Source organism: Rhineura floridana, chromosome 11 (assembly GCF_030035675.1).
Source record: "Rhineura floridana isolate rRhiFlo1 chromosome 11, rRhiFlo1.hap2, whole genome shotgun sequence".
NCBI classification, from domain to species: Eukaryota; Metazoa; Chordata; class Lepidosauria; order Squamata; family Rhineuridae; genus Rhineura; species Rhineura floridana.
Genome location: NC_084490.1, coordinates 69,686,120 through 69,708,113, shown reverse-complemented (window position 1 = coordinate 69,708,113; position 21,994 = coordinate 69,686,120). Strand labels below are relative to the sequence as shown.

Here is a 21,994-nt window from a genome sequence, read left to right as displayed (position 1 = left end):
TTTTATCGAGTGCTGATGGGATTTTCAAGATAACATATGCTTCTGACCTCAGCCCATGACCTCTCTGTGCCATCAGTTCCACAGTCTGTTCTTTAACTAAGATTAAACCTTACAGACGTAAAGTGTTACAGCAGCTAATAAGAAGACAAGATGGCGTCATGACTGGCAAACCTGTCAGCACTCCTTTGCAGTGTTAGAGGAAGGAATTGAGTGACCAATTCCCGATTTAAATATTAAACTTATTTTTGAACTTATCTTTTAATTTTTTAAAACGTTTTAGTGTTTTAGCTTATCTGCTGACTATCTAGAGCCTCATAATATATTTTTTCTGACAAGAAAAGAGTACAACGAGTTGTTTGTTCTGCTCACAGGAGAGCTGGAATATTGCTACATCTCCCAAGACTTACTCTAGATTGCAATTTGAAGTGGCAAAGTTAGTAATGGTCTTAACAAGGAAAGCTAGGAAAACCCTGGGAGATATCCCCAATTTTGAGAGTTTGCCTGTGACTGGAGATCTAAAAAGAAAGGATTTTGCTCAAGCCCCAACATCAAGTTCAAATTCCCCAGTGGAGCCCCAAAGGGGCCAATTAAAAATTACAAAGGTTCTCACTGCGATCCCAAAGAAGGAAAATGAAGGAGGTATTTTATCAGATATGCAAGATATGCATTTCCTCCTCGATTGGTCCTTATCCCTCAGGGATAACATGCAACTTGTTCCAGATGAATACCCATCTGTAAATTTGGCTGCTGAAATTGCGATGACTGAGATCACACAAAAGCAACAGTCAACCCAAATTAAAATTAGTGGTAAAGAGACGGTGGCTGACAATTTACAACAACTAGACCCCCCAAAAAACCAGCTGAAAAATGAATTGGTCGATACATCTAATACCAAATCCAACATAACAGTGGAGAAGGGCATAGATCCATTAATTGAAGAACATCCACACTATCTCCAACTGGACTCAGTAGGGAACAGTCCACTGATCTCAGGTTGGCTGCTCATGCTAGTAAGGGATATTGATCTTATGAAGTCCTTCTTGAGGGAATGTAACTACCTTTTAACAGTTCTTGTAAAACTACATCAAAAGCATGATCAAAGTGCCGAGGAGTCACCCTCTCCCAAAAGGAAGCTACAAAAACTTAAACATAAGAAGGCAAGAACTAATCCTCAGAAATGCAAGAACCTTAGGAGTGGGAAAATAAATATGAAAAAGCCTAAAAATATAAAGAACTTAAAGATGACACGGGGAAATAAAATGAACTTCAAAAAACTTTTTGACCTACTGGAAAAATCTGCCAATCAAATGGCGTTAAGGTCGCCCCAAAAGAGCTCTGGCATAACAACTTCTTCAAATCTCGGAGTGAAGCCCCAAATTCATGGCAGTTGCACATCTCCATCTACCCCGCTTCCTCCAATAATAGCCTACTCACCAATGTCTATGCCTCACACCGCCCCTCAAAATATGTGCCCAGATGTGCAATTCAGAGAGTCTATTAAACAGTCAAGAGTGGAAACTATAAAAGACTCTAACTGGAACCTTGTTCTGAATCCCTTTAAACTGGTGTTGGCAAACTTTCCCAAACCTAATGGCTTTCTATCCCAACTTAATCGCAAATTACATCTACAGGAAATATTTAGAAACCATCTCTCGACTCATATTCCTTTACCAGAAACTGAACGGATAGAATACATATACTATGATGGGAAAAAAACACGTGCCGTGATCTCCTTTGCTACTCGGAATGTGGTGAACCGAGTTCTCAAGGCCAAGGCTCTACTTGAAAAGCTTGGAATTGCTCTATCAAGATTCCTTGAAAACAAGGCAGCCCCAGCTGCTCTAATTCCTTGTAACAGGCCACGTGCTGATTATGGGAAGGAAAAGGAGGAGGAAAAACAGGAGGCCTATAACGATCAGGCCCTGGAAGATTCATCAACTAAACATGGAGACATTGATTATGAGAAGGAAAAGAAGGAGGAAAAACAGGAAGCCTATAAAGACCTGGCCCCAGAAGATTCATCTACCAAACATGGAGACATTGATCCAGACAACTACAAGGGGAATACAGACGTAGTGCATCATGACGACAGACAATCTTTTAATGAATCTGAGGATCCCTTTGATGAGGATGAGAAAATGGTAATAAATTCTTTTGCCATGTTGCCTCCTCACAGCCAAATTGATATCATAAGATTTGAACGTCTTAAGTCACATCTGTTAAACATCTTCAAAGAAATGAAAGCTCCCTTGGACCCCAATGTAGGAGAGATTGACTTAACTTTAAGATCTTCCAAGGACAGAGATACCCCCAAAACACCAGGGGAATTGGAAAGCAAAATGACAATTATACAGGATACAGATATTTCTTCACCAGTTCCTCCCAAAAAGTCTACAATTACATCAATCGATCCCTCTAGCAAAATAAAAGATGATCTCCCAGGCCCTATCGGGGAGAAGAATGTAGTTAAACAGACCCTGGATAAAGCAGAGATAAACCCAACCACCTCAACTATCATACAGCATTATTCCGACCACAATTCCTCTCCTAAACCATCTCCTAATAAAAGGGACAGACCAATGCTGATAACCAATCACCTTAGCAAAGCCTGACAGCCACCTAAGCCCACTGCGACAAATCTGGCTTTTATGTCCTGGAATATTTCTGGATGGCGGAATAAATTTGCTGACCCGAATTTTTAAGTTATCTAAAAAGATTTGACATCATTTTATTACAGGAGACATGGCTCCGTGAGGATATCCTTCTAAATGGATATACATCTTATATTCTCCACGCATCCCCCAGTACGAAAGGTGGCCGCCCTAAAGGTGGTCTATGTTTGCTTATCTCAACTATGCTACTGGTCTCCTCTATTAATTTAGATACCCTGGGTGAGATGGCCATTGCAACAATAATAAATTTCTCCTGGACTCGGCTGTTGATTATAAATGTATATCTCCCATTATGCAGACAGAAGAACTCAGCAAAGTCAACCATAAAAAAGCTAGAAGATTATATTGAAAATCTAACAGCTCTTTTTCCAGATGCAATGGTCATCCTAGCGGGTGACTTTAATGTCAGGATAGGCCCCTCTGATGAATTCCTTTACTCCCGTTACAATGAACCGGTGCCAGTAATTACACGCCAGAATGCCATTCCAGAACGGCAGTCAAAGGATAATGGAACCAATCCCTCTGGTCTTTATTTAACGAAGATGTTAAACAATCTTAATATGGTCATATCAAATGGGCGGATAGATGGAGACATCCCCGGCGAATTTGCTTTTATAGTTGGACCTAGAACTTCTACTATTGATTACTTTAGTGTCTCCCAAGAACTTTTGCTGGCCATTTCTGCTTGTTTTGTGGAAGCGCGTCCCAAAAGCGACCATCTACCACTTGCTCTTTTATTGTCCTGTGGCAATAAGTCTATTTTTGCAGAGCAAGGACTAACCTCTGTTGCCAAATTTGAAAGGTGTGCTATTCGGACTAAATGGTCTCTTCAACTGGACGCCGATATAAAGAGCTTGCTAAACTCTGAACGCTGTTCCTCATTTCGAAACAAACTCATAGCCACGCATTCTACTGACTCGCCTCTTGATACATTTCAACAACTGATACAAGTCCTGCAAAAAAGTTTAATTAGCAGTCCAAAATCCATCTCCCGCCGATCCATTTTGCAGTCCAAATCATGGTTTGATTGTGACTGCGTTGCCCAGAAAAAACTTCTTATTGAAAAGTATAGAGCGTACAGAGATACAAACTCTCCTGCCTTATTTCACCAGATGCTGGAGGAGAAGAGACGATACAATCTAATAAAAGCCAAAAAGTCCTTGGCTCAAACAGAAGATTGGCAACGTTTACTGAAAGCATCCAGAGAAAAAGATGCATTTTCTTTCTGGAAAATGGTCGATAAAGGTTGGCCTCACTCTTCCATCACCCTGGATTATCATATCTCGGTAAACACTTGGGAAGATCATTATACAAAGCTTTTTCTGGAGCACAGCCTTGTAATAAATTCATTGAACTACACAGCCAAGGTCTCCCGGAGTGGCCACCAGTCACTCCAAAGGAAATCGTCTGCCTTATAGCGAGACTAAAAGCAGGAAAAGCACCTGGTTCAGACTGTATCCCAGCTGAACTCTTCAAATCCAATGTGGACTGGTGGGCTCCGGTATTAGCCGCCCTATTTACTTGTATCAACTCGAATATTACCATCCCAAGTGACTGGGGCTTGGCGATAATAATACCAATTTTTAAAAAAGGCTCCAGAGCTGACCCAGCCAATTACTGACCAATTAGCTTATTGAACATTATTAGTAAAATCTATGCCACCCATTTAAACGATAAACTTACATCTTGGCTGGAACAAGAAAATATCCTTGTGGCAGAACAGGCAGGATTCAGAGCTGGATGCGCTACAACCGACCATGGACTTCTTTTAAATCATCTAATAGAAAAATACACCAAACCTTCCAACGGTGCTCTTTACGCTGCATTTATTGACTTTAAAGCAGCTTTCGACTCTATATCGAGATGTAAGCTCTGGGATAAGCTGGAGACCACCAACATTGACAGGCGCTTACTAGCTTTGATACAATGTTTATATAAATCTACTTACCTGTGAGTTAGATGTGATAGAGCTGGTCATTTAACAAAAGCCATCCCCACGCTCAAAGGCGTTAAACAGGGCTGCATCCTAGCGCCTGCACTATTTAATATATATATAAATTCCCTGGTTAGCTATCTGTCACCTCTAGGTTCACACTATCCCAGTCTGGCTGCGAGACCGATTCCAATACTCTTATATGCTGATGACGTGGCCCTTCTTTCATATTCCCAGATTGGCTTGAGGCGTTTGCTAAGGGGGCTAGCCAATTATTCCAAAAAAGAGCTATTGGAAATCAATTATGATAAATCAAAAGTCGTAGTTTTCTCTAGAAGAAGGTTAAAACACCTTTGGCCGATTGTTTGCCACCCCATAGAACAGGTCCTACTTTTTAAATATCTGGGAATGATATTTCATACTTCAGGTTCCTGGCAGCATCAAACAAACTATGCTGTCTCAAATGCCCATAAAACCACCAAGGCCCTTCTCTCTCTTTATTATAACAAGGGCGGTCAACATGTCCCTTCAGCAATTCAGATTTTTGAAACTAAAGTAATCCCTCAACTTTTATATGGAGCTCAAGTTGGCATTTTTACTAACTTGGCCCCATATGAAAAAATACAGACAAAAATTTTAAGGGCACTTTTTGGCACCCCTACTTGTGTTTCAAACTCTATTATATGCTTGGAAGCTGGTCTCATAACATTGGAAGCCCGCATCTGGTTAGCCAAGATTAACCTATGGTTGAAAATGCTGTTTATGCCCGTGGGCCTTACCCCTCTTATTCTAACAGATGCTTTTTGTTCTAAATGGTTAAAATCTGTAATAGACAAAATAGCCTCTCTAGGGTTTTCCATACCGATAATACTGTCATGGAGCTTTATAAAAGCTAAATCACAGATCCGACAGAGAATATATGACATAGGACTCCAAAATCATCTAATGCAGGCGACATCTGTCCCTAACCCAGGATACAATCTAAAATCATCCTCTCTGCCCCGGTATTTATCTAATTTGACCGTCCCTAGACTCAGGAGGGCTTTTACACTAGCAAAGTTTAATGTACTCCCATCAGCCCTCTTACAGGGCCGGTATAAAAAAATTGACTACTCTGAATGAGTTTGTCCGTGTGGTGCTGATGTAGTAGAATCGGTCACTCATGTATTACTCCATTGCCCTTTTTATCATGATTTGCGTAATACGCTTTTATTTATTATTTATTTATTTAATTCCATTTCTATACCGCCCATAGCAAGCTCTCTAGGCAGTGTACATCAAATAAAAACACAGCAAATACAATTTAAAACGATCTGGTCATCAGTTAGTTCCGATTCTGAACCAAATTCCCTTTAATGATGAAAAAATGATAGTAGATTATCTTCTAGCGGATAAGATCGGACAGGTTACATCAAAGGTGGCCAGTTTTTCTGCAGCAGCAATTCGCTCTAGAAAGTTTTTAGTACCATCTAATTTCTCATAATAGACTCTACTTTAAAGAAATTACTGAAAATCAAACTTTGAGTTAACAGCCCCTCTAACTGTTATTTCTTTTTAGTATAATACGAGGCCATAAATTTTAAAGCTATATTTTAAAGGTATCGATGGGAAACTGTTTTTGATGTATATCTTGTGCTTTGTATACTCTGGCTGGTCTTTGACCGTAATAAAGACTGATGATGATGATGATGATGATTTGGATTCCTGCACTGAGCAGGGGGTTGGACTTTATGGCCTTATAGGCCCCTTCCAACTCTACTATTCTATGATTCTATGATATCCCTTGACTGGTAGCTCTGCCTCCAAACTCAGATATTTGGGAGTGAGGTATGGTTTGTTAGTGCTAAAGGAAAAAACATTCTCCACATGCTCAGAAATGCCTTTTTGTTAATTTTATTTCTTCAGTACTGTGTCCAAACAGTAGCAGGTTCTACAGGTAAGCCATGTGAGTCCCAATTTGATATAATTGCTGGCAGTATGCAGTATAATCAATTTAATTCAGTTATGTAATTTGAGCAGCCACATTTCATTATCAGATGAAGCTTTATTTATATTTATTTATTTATTCAATTTATATACCGCCCCATAGCTGAAGCTCTCTGGGCGGTTTACAACAAGTAAAACATCTGATATACAATTAAAACCACATATCACGCACTTTAAACATACAGTAATGATATCAAAAATTAAAGCATATGTATACACATACAAATGCATATTAAATATTAAAAGCTAAAATACTAAAATACTAAATACTAAAAGCTAAAAAACTAAAATTTAAACTGCCTGGGAGAAGAGGAAGGTCTTTACCTGGCGCCGAAAAGATAGTAGTGTTGGTGCCAGGCGTACCTCATCAGGAAGAATATTCCATAGTTCGGGGGCCACCACTGAGAAGGCCCTTTTTCTTGTTGTCACCTTCCGGGCTTCTCTCTGAGTAGGCACCCGGAGGAGGGCCTTCGATGTTGAGCGAAGTGTACGAGTGTACGGGTAGGTTCGTATCGGGAGAGACGTTCCATCAGGTATTGTGGCCCCGTGCCGTGCAAGGCTTTATAGGTTAAAACCAGCACCTTGAATCAAGCCCGGAAACATATAGGTAACCAGTGCAAGCGGGCCAGAATTGGTGTTATATGTTCGGACCGCCTGGTCCCAGTTATCAGTCTGGCCGCTGCATTCTGCACGAGCTGTAGTTTCCGAACCGTCTTCAAGGGCAGCCCCATGTAGAGTGCATTGCAGTAGTCCAATTTAGAGGTTACCAGAGCATGAACAACCGAAGCAAGGTTTTCCCTGTCCAGATAGGGACGCAGCTGGGCCACCAGCCAAAGCTGGTAGAAAGCACTCCGTGCCACCAAGGCTACCTGGGCCTCCAGTGACAGGGATGGTTCTAAAAGAACTCCCAAGCTACGAACCTGCTCCTTCAGGGGGAGTGCAACCCCATCCAGAACAGGTTGAACATCCACCATCTGGGCAGAAGAACCACATATTAACAGCGTCTCAGTCTTGTCTGGATTGAGCTTCAATTTATTTGCTCTCATCCAGTCCATTATCACAGCCAGGCACCTTGACAGCACCTTGACAGCCTCACCTGAACAGGATGAAAAGAAGTAGAGCTGCGTGTCATCAGCATACTGGTGGCAACGCACTCCAAAACTCCTGATGACGGCACCCAGCGGCTTCATATAGATGTTAAAGAGCATGGGGGACCGAACTGACCCCTGCGGAACTCCATATTGGAGAGCCCAGGGTGCCGAGCAATGCTCCCCAAGCACTAGCTTCTGGAGACGACCCACCAGGTAGGAACAGAACCACTGCCAAGCAGTACCTCCAACTCCCAAATCTGCAAGTCTCCCCAGAAGAATACCATGGTTGATGGTATCGAAAGCCGCTGAGAGGTCAAGGAGAACCAACAGATTTACACTCCCCCTGTCTTTCTCTCGACAGAGGTCATCATACAGGGCGACCAAGGCCGTCTCCGTGCCAAAACCGGGCCTGAAACCCGATTGAAATGGATCCAGATAATCGGTCTCATCCAAGAGTGTCTGGAGCTGGTCCGCAACCACTCTTTCAAGGACCTTGCCCAAGAATGGAACGTTTGCTACTGGCCTGTAATTGTTAAGGTTTTCTGGGTCCAGGGAAGATTTCTTCAAAAGTGGTCTCACTACTGCCGCCTTCAGGCAGCCAGGGACCACTCCCTCTTGCAGTGAGGCATTAATCACTTCCCTGGCCCATCTGGTGGTACTATCTCTGCTAGCTTTTATTAGCCAAGAAGGGCAAGGATCCAACACAGAAGTGGTTGCTCACACCCGTCCAAGCACCTTGTCAACGTCCTCAAGCTGCACCAATTGAAACTCATCCAAAAAATCATGACCAGGCTGTGCTCCGGATACCTCATTTGATTCAACTGCTAAAACATTGGAGTCCAAGTCCTGACGGATGCAAGAAACTTTATCCTGGAAGTGCCTAGCAAATTCATTACAGCGTGCTTCGGATGATTCTATCATGTCTCTAGGGGTAGAATGTAATAACCCTCTGACAATTTGAAAAAGCTCCGCTGGACGGCAGATAGAAGATTCAATAGTGGCAACAAAATATTGTTTTTTTGCTGCCTGTACTGCTCCAAAATACAACTTGGTATAGGCACTTACCAGAGCATAGTTGCATCCGTCAGGAGTCCGCCTCCATCTGCACTCAAGCCGTCTCCTATGCTGTTTCATCACTCTCAGCTCTGGAGTATACCATGGAGCTGTATGAGCTCTACATAGGAGAGGGCGCGCAGGAGTGATCATGTCAGCTGCCCGGGTCATTTCAGTATTCCACAATTCGACCAGGGTTTCGACAGGAGCGCCAGCCCTATCAGCCAGAAAACTCCCCAGAGCCTTTTGAAAACCATCCGGATTCATTAGTCTCCGGGGACGAACCATCTTAATAGGTCCCCCACCCTTGCAGAGGGGAAAAGCCGCTGTAAGTCTAAACTTCAACAAGCGGTGATCTGTCCATGACAAAGGGATTGATGTAAGATTCCCTACATGCAGATCACCATCTCCATGTCCAGTCGCAAAAATCAGGTCTAGAGTATGTCCTGCCACATGCGTTGGGCCAGTAGCGTATTGGGACAGCCCCATGGTTGTCATGGAAACCATGAAGTCCTGAGCCGCCCCAGATAAGACGGCCTCAGCATGAATGTTGACATCCCCCAGCATCAACAGTCTAGGGGATCTCAGCAGAACATCCGAGACCACCTCCGCCAGCTCAGTTAGGGAGTCTGTTGGGCAGCGGGGTGGGCGGTACACCGACAGAATCCCCAATCTGTCCCCCTGACCCAACATAAGGTGCAAACACTCCAGACCAGTGGTGACATGGACATGGTGCTTGGAGAGAGAGATGGAACTCCTATAGACCACAGCAACCCCCCTCCCCGGCCCTCAGATCTACCATGATGCTGAACCATGTACCCCGGTGGGCACAGCTGGGAGAGACTGACTCCTCCCTGCTCACCCACCCAGGTCTCAGTTATACATGCCAAATCGGCGGCCTCCTCCACAATTACATCATGGATGAGGGAGGTCTTATTATGTACCGATCTGGCATTTAAAAGCAACATCCGGAGATCAGAGAGCTGGCTGATAGGGCAACCAACCCTCTGTCCTCTGTCACTTTTGTGCCATATTTTATCAGGAACTACCTGTGTTTTTTTCTTGTCTTTGCGGTCTGAATTGCTAGAACCTAATTTTTCGTTTAAAATGAAAGCAGAGAGACTAGGCTGATTCTCACTTTACATTTTGTAGTTCAGTATGGATAGAAGAAGCACAAGCTTATGATCCTTTTTTGATGACCATTTCTGATTATTTTTAAATGGGCACCATGCCGATATGGAGAACATGTTCAGTCTGGTGAAGAGAAGGCTGATGGGTGACATGATTGCACTCTTTAAGTACCTGAAGGGCTGTCACATAGAGGAGGGTACAGATTTGTTCTCTGCTGCCCCAGAGGGTAGGACTAGGTCTAAAGGTTTTAAGTTGCAGGAGCGTAGATTCAGATTGGACATTAGAAGGAACTTCTTGACAGTAAGGGCAGTTCGGCAATGGAACTGACTGCCTAGGGAGGTGGTGGGATCCCCTTCGCTGGATGTCTTAAAGCCAGAGGCTGGACAGCTATCTGTGGGAGATGCTCTAGCTGTGGATTTCCTGCTGTGAGCAGGGGGTTGGACTCGATGGCCTACAAGGCCCCTTCCAACTCTAGGATTCTATGATTCTATGATTCTACATGTATTTCAAAGGTTTGTTCCCTTTTGGAGAAGATGCCTTTACAAAGGAATGGAGGTTTTTAAAAAGATATGTTATTTACATTATGCTATTATTAACAGATCTACAATTGAGGCGGTAGTATTGGGTGCAGAAAGAAGCACAGAGCAGGCTGTACTAAAACAGACAGAAACATTAGCAATCCAGAATACCCACTGCTGCTTTTGCACAACAGAAATCTCTGACAATCTATTTAGCCAGCTCCAAAACTCAAAAACAGTTTCCTTTTCATGTCTCTTGGCACACGCATATTTTTCCCTTTGGATGTGCCCCTCCTTCCAGTCTGTAGGTGGGTATGAGCTGCCCATCCAAATTGTGATGAAGTGCATTGTTGTTGTTATGTGCCTTCAAGTCGATTACGACTTATGGCAACCCTATGAATCAGCAACCTCCAAGAGCATCTGTGTTGCAGTTTGGATACTCTGTTCACAGGGGTTTCGTGGTAAGAGGTATTCAGAGGTGGTCTGCTGCATTAGCTGCCCATTAATTAGTATTAATTGTTAGGGGTGAAGCCAGGTCAAAGCTAAAGTGACACTTGGAAGAATATTACAACTTTTATATTACAACATAATGTTCTCATAAAGTATTAAAAGGGTAAGACTGTGGCCTGTCTGCATTACACATTGAGCTCAATGAAATTCACTTCTGAGTAGGGATGGAAAGATCTGTCAGTATGTTTTCTCTTAAATTCTATCTTTTTTCTATCTTAAATTCAGTTGTCCACATTACTGCAGCAATTCGCATTTTTTTAAAAAAAATCTCATGAAAATTCTCCAGCACTTTAGTATGAATTTCTCCAAATAAATACATTTATGTATGTAGTTTTGCTTAACATACACATTTTTGCAAGCAATTTTTTGTCATAAAATCCAATCTTGCATGTTATTTTCATTCATATATTCATTTTTATGCACACTTCTCCCTAATATAAGCATTTTTAAAACATTGTGTGATTGGAGAACTGCATCTCAAAATTTGAATAGGTGCAAATTTAGAAAGATCATAGAATAGTAGAGTTGGAAGGGGTCTATAAGGCCATCAAGTCCAACCCCCTGCTCAATGCAAGAATCCAAATCAAAGCATTCCTGACAGATGGCTGTCCAGCTGCCTCTTGAAGGCCTCCAGTGTCGGAGAGCCCACTACCTCTCTAGCTAATTGGTTCCATTGTCATATGGCTCTAACAGTTAGGAACTTTTTCCTGATGTCCAGTCAAAATCTGGCTTCCTGAAACTTGAGCCCATTATTCCGTGTCCTGCACTCTGGGGCGATCGAGAAGAGATCCCGGCCCTCCTCTATGTGACAACATTTCATGTACTTGAAGAGTGCTATCATATCTCCCCTCAGTCTTCTCTTCTCCTGGGTAAACATGCCCAGACCTCTTGGTTGCCAGACCCAGCCTCCAAGAGGTCTTTTGTATCTTTAAAAGTTGTGCAGGGGGAGGGAGAATTCCACCTTGTGGTTTTTCCCATTACAGGGTTGCAAGAACATTTGCACTTGGCTGACTTTCTTTTCTCCTAAATATACAGGATCAGGGATTGAACCTGGCAACCCTAGTGAGGAGCACTAGAGGGGAGTATCTGTCTGAACTGACTTTTTAGTTGGGGCCATGTATTGTGCTCCCATTTCTTTCAGTAATTTTCATTTTTACATTGAAATCCCTTTAAGCCTTCAGTGCTTAGAATGTACATGCAGAGAACATTGGCATTTCAGCTGTTTAAATACCAGCTTATTTACTGTGTTAAGCTGTTTGTGGCTAATATAATTATATGCTTTCTCACTGATATCTGATCTGTTAATTAACTGGAAAAAACCCACTTTGATTGGGGTGACTGCTTGGCTAAATTATTTAATAGTCCCACAAGCAAGTCTGTCAGCAAAAAATATGAAAATGACTGCAAAGGAGGCTTGGGGTTTTGTTGGTGCTTTTAAATCACATTAATTGTGCTCCAGGTTATGTGTACTAGATGAACATGATTAGGGAATGTGGTGAAGCAAATGGAAGACAAAATATTTTATTTCAAATTGAATTTTAGGACCCACCATATTATTGTGACTTATTTATTATAAACTGTTGTTCATGTTATATTTTAAATTGTTGTGACCTGCCTTGGAACCTTATGGTGAAGGACGGGTAATAAATTAAATTAAATTATTATCTTTTTTCAGGACTTTTTTGTGATAGCACTCACTGGTACGGAGTACTAACACTTATTTTTTTGCTGTCCATGGTAGCCATTTTGTGCTGGCACCCGTGGCACTTTTATCAAGATATAAGTACTGACACCTCACTGGTAATTATAATATCAAAACAAGAATAAAAACCAAGAGCTCCAAGGCTGTGCTTATTAAATCCACAGATCTTAATGAATTTCAATACTTTGTCAGAGTGGAACAAAATTCCTGTTGTTTTTCCAGAATTTATTTTCTATATGCAACTGGAGTGTGGGTTTCTCTGTCAGTGTTCTCCATAAATTTAAATCTAGCAATTGTTGAACTGCTGACTCTGGAATAGTCCCAAGGTGGATGGGTCTCTGCAAATCCTCTTACCTGTTTCACCATGTTTCAGCTTCTAATAATTTCTTTTTCAGGAAAAATGTCTTATAGACTCAAAAGAATAGACTGAAACCCATTGATTAATATATGCTTTCCTTTCCTCTTTAAACACATTATTTTCTCCAGATTCATTTTTATGATGTCAGAACCAGGGACTAAGATCCTCCTTATACCATCTCATTTTCATCCATTCATTTGTTTCTATGTATTGTTTATCCAAGAGACATTTCTCTTTCACTTGGTATATTCATTATGAAATAATTCTCTGAGAAGATACAGGCCACTGATTTTTTGCAATTTGCATCAGCACACACTTAAGTTATGTTGAAAGCTAAGCTTTTTGGTCCTCTTGCTTCAGAAGTACATTAATATTTCTCTGACCTTTACCGGGTGGCAGATGAGAAGCATTAGGAATAAAATAACAAAAAAACCCAGAGAAACTAAGTACTTGAAATTGCATATTTGTGATTCTGAGCCAAAAACAAACATAAGGAAAAAGAACCTGATCATTATAAAGTTGTAACATAACTAAAATTTAAAATAACCTTGCTACTCTGGGACTATTTATTTATTTATATCTTGTCTTTTTTCCCACCATGGAACTCAAGGGTAAGTTGATGGGATCCCCAGGTACATGGCGATTCTAGCTGTTGTCAGACCCAAACCCATTTAGCTTCAACAGGATGGTTGCCTCATGTGCCTTCAGACCATATCCTGAACTATTTAAAAAATCCTGAACACATTAAAATCCTATTCATAGGACATGCTTCTGATTAAACACATGCAGCCTCGCATTGCCTGAGTTGTAAGAAACATGGGGATCCTGCTAAAAATGGCACCCTATGTTCAACATAACCCGATTCACTATACTTTCTGTTTTCTCACCTTTCCATCCCACAACATTGCTTATTGCCAGGGGTGGGAAAAGGCACTTTGCAATGACAGACTGGAGACAGGGTAAGTTGTACCAGACATTACAAAAGGATCTTGACATAAGGCTGTAAATTTTAGTGCCAGCTTTGTGTTTCTGATAATGCTTAGAATAATAGAATCATAGAATAGTTGAGTTTGAAGGGTCCTATAAGGCCATCACATCCAACCCTTTGCTCAGTGCAGGAATCCAACTTAAAACACACCTGACAGGTGGCTGTCCAGCTGCTTCTTGAATGCATCCAGTGTTGGAGAGCCCACCACCTGCCTAGGTAATTGGTTCCATTGCTGTACTGCTCTAACAGTTAGGACGTTTTTCCTGATGGTTAGTCAAAACCTGTCTCCATGTAACTTGAGCCCATTATTCCATGTCCTGCACTCTGGGATGATCGAGAAGAGATCCTGGCCTTTCTCAGTGTGGCAACCTTTCAAGTACTTGAAGAGTGCTATCGTATCTCCCTCAGTCTTCTCTTCTCAAGGTTAAACATGCCCAGTTCTTTCATAGGGCTTTGTTTCCAGTCCCCTGATCATCCTTGTTGCCATCCTCTGAACCTGTTCCAATTTGTCTGCACCCTTCTTGAAGTGCGGTGTCCAGAACTGGATGCAGTACTCAACATGAGGCCTAACCATTGCCAAATAGAGGGGAATTAGTACTTCACGTGATCTGGAAATTATACATCTGTTAATGCAGCCTAAAATAGCATTTGTCTTTTTTGCAGCCACATCACACTGTTGGCTCATCTTCAGTTTGTGATAAACAACAATCCCAAGATCCTTCTCGCATGTAGTATTGCTGAGCCAAGCATCCCGCATCTTATAACTGTGCATTTGGTTTCTTTTCCGAGGTGTAGAACCTTGCATTTATCCCTGTTAAATTTCATTGTGTTGTTTTCAGCCCAATGCTCCAGCTTATCAAGATCATTTCAACTTTTGTTTCTGTCTTCTGGGGTATTAGCTATCCCTCCCAATTTTGTCTCATCTGCAAATTTGATAAGCATTCCATTTCCCTCCTCACCCAAGTAATTCATAAAAATGTTGAGAGCACTGGGCCCCAGAAACATGTCCTGTGGTACCCCATTCATTACCTCCCATCGTTTGAAAAGGAACCATTGATAAGCACTCATTGAGTATGATTTTGTAGCCAGCTGTGGGTCCACCTGATAGTTGTTCCAACCAGCCCACATTTAGCTAGCTTAAGGTACTTTGTCAAAAGCTTTGCTGAAGTCGAGATGTACTATATCCACAGCATTCCCACAGTCTACCAGGAAGGTTACCCAATCAAAAACAAGATAAGATTTGTTTGGCAAGATTTGTTCTTGAAAAATCCATGTTGGCTTTTAGTAAGCACTGCCTTGTTTTCAAGGTCCTTCCAGACTGTCCGCTTTATAATCTGCTCCAGAATTTTCCCAGGATTGATGTCAGGTTGACTGATCTGTAGTACCCAAGTTCCTCCTTTTTGTTCTTTTTGAAGATAGGGATAACATTAGCCGTCCTCCAGTCATCCAGCACTTCACCCATTCTCCATGATTTTGCTAAGATAATCAGCAGTCTTTCCTTCATTACTCGTGCGTGCAGTTCATTGTACCCTGGAGATCTGAACTCATTTAGTTATTCCCTGATCATTTGTCTATCAATTTCAAGCTGCATTGCTGCCCTTTCAACTTCACATTTACCAGGAGGGTCATAGACCCTCTTTTAGAAGATGACTGAGCCAAAGTAGGAATTGAGCACTTCTGCCTTTACTTTGTCATCTGTTATCAGTTAGCTATCCTCATTGAGTAGCTGAACCACCATTTCTTTTCTCTGTGTTTTACTATGGATGTACCTGAAGAAAGATTTTTTTGTTGCTTTTAGCATCTGTATGGGAAAATGACCACAAGACATGTCAATGTATGAAGAGGTGAAGGATGGCATGCTCAATTCCCATGCCCCATGCTCCTGCATCCCAGCCAGGTAGATTTGTTGCTTCCTTTCTCACCCTGCTTGTATAGAGCATAAGTCTGAGAAGCTTTGTTTATGTAACACAGATGAGGTACGAGAGGCTCTTAATTGGCAAAAATAGATGCCAATAGATCATTAGGAAGGATATTTTCACATGCACTGCTAAGCGCTGGGAACTTGGCCTTCAAAGATAGCTGCAATGAATCAAGCTGCTATAAAGCAAGGAAACTGACCAACAAAATCGATAAACAAAGGCAGATGTGTGAGACCCAAATTAAAAAAAACATCCCCACAGGTATAGCTAGTTAAAGTCACAGGTGCAAACCTGTACCCAGGTCCAGGGCTCTTTTGGGTATAAATAAGGGTCCCTAACTCCTGCTCAGGGGCTTCAACACAGATCAGGATTGGTGCAGTGCTGTGTAAGCAGGTGGCCAACTGGAATCTCTCTGTTGTTCTTATCTGGGGCTCCTGGATAACAGAAAGGAGACATAAGATTACTGTACTCAAGTACTGCTTTTATTTGTTTAAGTGCCTTGCCTGTAATGAAACACCAACAGCTCTCAATCAAAGCATTGTAATTCTTCCCCCCACTTGTGCGCTCATTGTCTCTGGAATCTCTTGATTTTTTTTTTGCCTGTTGGCAAAACAGCATCCCTCGTCAACCTCAGCTCATTCTCACCTTTAGCCTTCCTGACACTGTATACAAATGCACAGAGCATGGGAAACAAGCAGGACAAACTTGAATTCTTAATACAAGAGGGTAATTACGAATTGATAGGTATAACTGAAACTTGGTGGGCTGACTCCCATGACTGGAATACAGCAATTGAAGGATATAACTTGTTCAAAAAGAACAGAAGGAATAAAAAGGGAGGTGGAGTCATGCTATATGTTAAAAAAATATATCCCTGCACAGAAATTCAGGATGAGCTTAGTAGCTCCACCGAGAGTATCTGGATTTAAATTAATGGGGCAAGTAATAAAAGGAATGTGGTGCTTGGAGTCTACTAATGTTTTGAGGGTCATGATGTAGTAGTAATGGGGGACTTCAATTATCCCAATATCTGTTGAGAGACAAATTCTGCCAAACATGGCCCCTCCAAGAAATTTCTGAGTTGTGTTGGGGATAACTTCCTCCTACAGAAAGTGGAGGAAGCAACCAGAGGATCAGCTATCCTGAACTTGATTCTAACCAATAGAGATGATTTGATGGATGAAGTGGCAGTTACGGGAACTCTGGGGGAAAGTGACTACACCATACTTGAATTCTTGATATTAAGAGAAGCAAAAGCTGAGAGTAGCCATACGTGCACCCTGGACTTCAGGAAAGCTGATTTCAATAAACTCAGAACAATTGTAAGTATGGTTCTATGGCAAGCCACCCTAATGAGAAAAGGAGTCCAAGATGGGTGGAAGTTTCTAAAAAAGGAAATTCTAAAAGCGCAATGGCAAGCAATTCCAACAAGGAAAAAAGGGGGGAAACAGCAGAAGAAGCCAATGTGGCTTCACAAAAAGCTTAGAGATGACCTGAAAACAAAAAAGGACACATACAGGAAGTGGAAAGAAGGCCAGGCCATAAAGGAAGAGTACAGGCAGGTATCACAGAATTGCAGGGATGGTGTCAGGAAGGCTAAAGCTGAGAATGAGCTGAGGTTAGCGAGGGATGCTAAAAGCAATAAAAAAGCTTTCTTCAGGTATGTCCACAGTAAAAGACAGAGAAAAGAAATGGTGGCACAGCTGCTCAATGAGGATGGCAAAATGATAACAGATGACAAAGAAAAGGCAGAAGTGCTCAATTCCTACTTTGGCTAAGTCTTCTCCCAAAAAAGGGTCTATGACCCTCCCGGGAAACATGAAGTAGAAGGGTCAGGATTGGAGCTTGAGATTGATTGACAAATGGTCAAGGAATACCTAATCACTTTGAATGAGTTCAAATTGGCAGTGCCCAATAAACTGCATCATAGAGTATTGAAGGAACTGGCTGAAGAACTCTCAGAACTGCTATCTATTATCTTTGCAAAATTGTGGAGGACTGGTGAAGTGCCGGATGACTGGAGGAGAGCTAATGTTGTTCCTGTCTTCAAAAAGGGAAAAAAGGAGGAACTGGGGAACTACAGACTAGTCAGCCTAACATCAATCCCTGGAAAAATTCTGGAGCAGATTATAAAGCAGTCAATCTGTAAGCACCTTGAAAACAATGCAGTGATTTCTAGGAGTCAACATAGATTTATGAAGAACAAATCCTGCCAAACTAATTTTATCTCATGTTTTGATCGGGTAATCTCCCTTGTAGACTGTGGGAATGCTGTGGACATAATATATCTTGACTTCAGCAAAGCTTTTGACAAACGGCCCCATGATATTCTGATTAGCAAGCTAGCTAAATGTGGGCTGGATGAAACAACTATTAGATGGATCCACAGTTGGCTCCAGAATCGTACTCAAAGAGTGCTTATCAATGGTTCCTTCTCAAACTGGGCAGAAGTAACGAGTGGGGTACCACAGGGCTCAGTCCTGGGCCCAGTGCTCTTCAACATTTTTATTAATGACTTGGATGAGGAGGTACAGAGCATGCTTATCAAATTTGAAGATAATACAAAATTGGGGGACAGAGCTAACACCATGGAAGACAGAAACAAAATTCAAAAGGACCTTGATAGGCTGGAGCATTGGGCTGAAACCAACAGAATGAAATTCAACAGGGATAAATGCAAAGTTCTACACTTAGGAAAAAGAAACTAAATGCACAGTTATAAGATGGGGGATACTTGGCTCAGCCATACAACATGTGAGAATGATCTTGGAATTGTCTTTGAATATGAGCCAACAGTGTGATGTGGCTACAAAAAAGGCAAACACTATATTAGGCTGCATTAACAGAAGTATAGTTTCCAAATTGCGTGAAGTACTAGTTCCCCTCTATTCAGCACTGGTTAGGCCTCATATTGAGTACTGCGTCCAGTTCTGGTCTCCACACTTCAAGAAGGATGCAGATAAACTGGAACAGGTTCAGAGGAGGGCAACAAAAGGATGATCAAGGGACTAGAAACCAAGCCCTATGAGGAGAGACTGAAAGAACGGGGCATGTTTAGCCTGGAGAAGAGAAGACTGAGGGGAGATATGATAGCACCCTTCAAGTACATGAAAGGTTGTCACATAGAGGAGGGCCGGGATCTCTTCTTGATCATCCCAGACTGCAGGACACGGAATAATGGGCTCAAGTTGCAGGAATTCAATGTACATTGAGTACATTTGATATTGGCACAGTACAGAAAGCGATTTGCTTGTCTTATAATCTTATAAGCTATTACCCCTGATGAAGGCCTGTAGATAACAGGCTGAAACGCGGTGGGTTTTATTAAAGATTAAAAAGTTCCTATTTTCCAGCATCTTGGTCTTTGACCCTGTTTTTGAATTCTCTTTTGGATGCTAGTCACCCTCTGCTTATTCAAGTTGCAGGAAGTCAGATTTCGACTGGACATCAGGAAAAAGTTCCTAACTGTTAGAGCCATATGACAATGGAACCAATTAACTAGAGAGGTAGTAGGCTCTCCGACACTGGAGGCATTCAAGAGGCAGCTGGACAGCCATCTGTCAGGAATGCTTTGATTTGGATTCCTGCATTGCGCAGGGGGTTGGACTTGATGGCCTTATAGGTCCTTCCAACTCTACCATTCTATGATTCTATGACACCATCCCTGCAATTCTGTGCTACCTGTCTGTACTCTTCCTTTGTGGGGTGGCCTTCCTTCCACTTCCTGTGTGTCCTTTTTCTCCCCAGGTCATCTCTAAGCTATTTGTGAAGCCACATTGTTGTCTTCTGCTGTCTTCCACGTTTTTCCTTGTTGGAATTGTTTGCAATTGTGCCTTTTGAATTTCCTTTTTTAGAAACTCCCACCTATCTTGGACTCCTTTTCTCATTAGGATTGCTTGCCGTGAGACCTTTCTTATCATTGTTATGAGTGTATTAAAATCAGCTTTCCTGAAATTTTGGTTATGCATATGGCTGTTCTGTTTAAAATCAAGAACTCAAGTATATCGTCAGTTTCCCCCAGAGTTTCCATAACTGCCACTTCATCCACCAAATCATCTCTATTGGTTAGAATCAGGTCAAGGATAACTGATCCTCTAGTTCCTTCCTCCACTTTATGTAGGAGAAAGTTATCAGCAAAACTAGTCAGGAATTTCTTGGAGGGAGCATGTTTGGCCAAATTTGTCTCCCAAGAGATAACGGTGAATTTGAAGTCCCCGATTACTACTACATTAAGCCTCCTTGAAACATTGGCAATTTGCTATTGAAAAGTTTCATCGTCCTCTTCTCCTTGACTGAGTGGTTGGTAGTAGACGCCAACCACCATGTCCTTTTATTCCTTGCCCCATTTATTTTAATCCAGGTAAACAGGTGGGATTAGCAAGATCATCCTCCTGTATTTCTGTGCAGGGATATACCCTGTATATTTTTAACATATAGTGAGACTCCACCTCCCTTTCTATTCCTTCTGTTCGTTTTGAATGGGTTATATCCTTCAATTGTTGTATCCCAATCATGAGTCATCCCACCAAGTTTCATTTATACCTGTCAAGCCGTATTCTAGGCATTAGTATCGAAGACCCTGTGATATATGGCCTGGCTTCCTTCCTACCTTTTTATGAAGACTATTATTGGGCCCCATTGGAGCTCTTCTCTCAGTTCCTGTTACTGTGCATAAGTCTTCATCAATCTTTACCTCCAAGTTTACATCTCCCTTCCCCTTAGGATTCAGTTTAAAGCCTTCCTGATGAAGTTCTCCATGCTGTGGCCAAAAACGTTCTTCCCTGTCCTTGTGAGATGCAACCCATCATTTGGCAGTAGTCCATCTTCCAGGAAGTGTAACCCATGGCTGCAGAATTTAAATCTCTCATGGCACCACCTTCGTAGCCAGTCATTCACCTTTAGCTCTGTTCTAAGGCTCCATTCTAAAGGCTTACTCACACATTATAGCTTCTCATATACTATTTTGAGTCAACTTGGAATTTTTGTGTGTCACACGTTTTTGTTGTTTTTAAATCTCCTTTATATGTAGATGTCAAAAGCAGATGATGCCACTCCGTAACCTTTAGACAGTTTGAGATATTTTGCTCCAATGTTTCAGTAACAGAGAAAGTTGAAAATGGATAAAAGAGAGGGATATCAGAATGTATGTACAAACTAGCCCACTGTACAAAGATAAAATTCACATTTCTTGCTCTGCCAAATTTTGCCTCTGGCTCCACCTCCCGCTTTTCAAGCTGCTGTTCTGTACTGTGTATTTAAGTATTGAAGCTGAAGTATTTGTACACAAATGATTTGACACTGAATCACTCCTGGTGAATTTCCTTTCTAAGTCTCCATGTTAACTAGTAAAAATATTGCTGCAAGTTATGAGTTGTATAGCTTTTCTCTTTGCATGAACCAAGCAATCAACTTCAAATGATAACTTACATGTGAAGAACAGGCTATTCCTCTTCAGTGGCTTCTCTGTCTGTCTGGTGTTTGAACTTCACATAGGAAGTCAGCTCTTTTCTAGTTCATTTAGCTAATGTTAATGTTATCTAAGGTCTTTGACATAGATTGCACCATTACCAAACTCAGAGGTTTGTTTAGGAGATCAGGATGTTGCTGCAGGCTTTTGTACTCCTGTTCCTCTTCCAATCTACCAAAAGCATTCTTCCCCCTTTCTCTTTGAAGCTAACTGTGATGGAGTGTGACATCTGTGGTAGTGTAAATTGTAAACATAGTTTTAATAAGAGTTTGAACTAGCATCTCACATCAGTGCAGACATACTGATGGATGGTACCATAGCAGGAGCTCCTAGAAACTTGTCGATGTTATGTTATCTATAATATGTATAACTTGGGAGTGAGTCCCACTGGACTTTTAGAAACTTTATTTATTTATCATTTATAAATATATTTGTATATCGACCAATGAGACCAGGGTTCAAATCCCCACAAAGCCATGAAACTCACTGGGTGACCTCAGGCCAGTCACTGACTTTCAGCCTCAGAGGAAGGCAATGGCAAACCCCTTCTGAATACCGCTTACCATGAAAACCCTATTTATAGGGTCGCCATAAGTCGGAATCGACTTGAAGGCAGTCGATTTCATTTTCATTTTGTTAAAATCATCAAACATTAAGACATAGTTA

The 21,994-nt window shown here is 41.7% G+C and overlaps 1 long non-coding RNA gene across 1 annotated transcript in view; it reads right to left on the bottom strand.

The window, feature by feature from the left end:
- LOC133366208 (uncharacterized) overlaps nucleotides 1-21,331 on the bottom strand; it is a 33,245-nt gene extending 11,914 nt beyond the window's left edge. Inside the window, exon 1 of the long non-coding RNA XR_009758364.1 lies at nucleotides 21,289-21,331. This is a non-coding gene — a long non-coding RNA (uncharacterized LOC133366208). The remainder of the gene's footprint in view (nucleotides 1-21,288) is intronic.
- Between the last annotated feature and the right edge of the window lie 663 nt (nucleotides 21,332-21,994).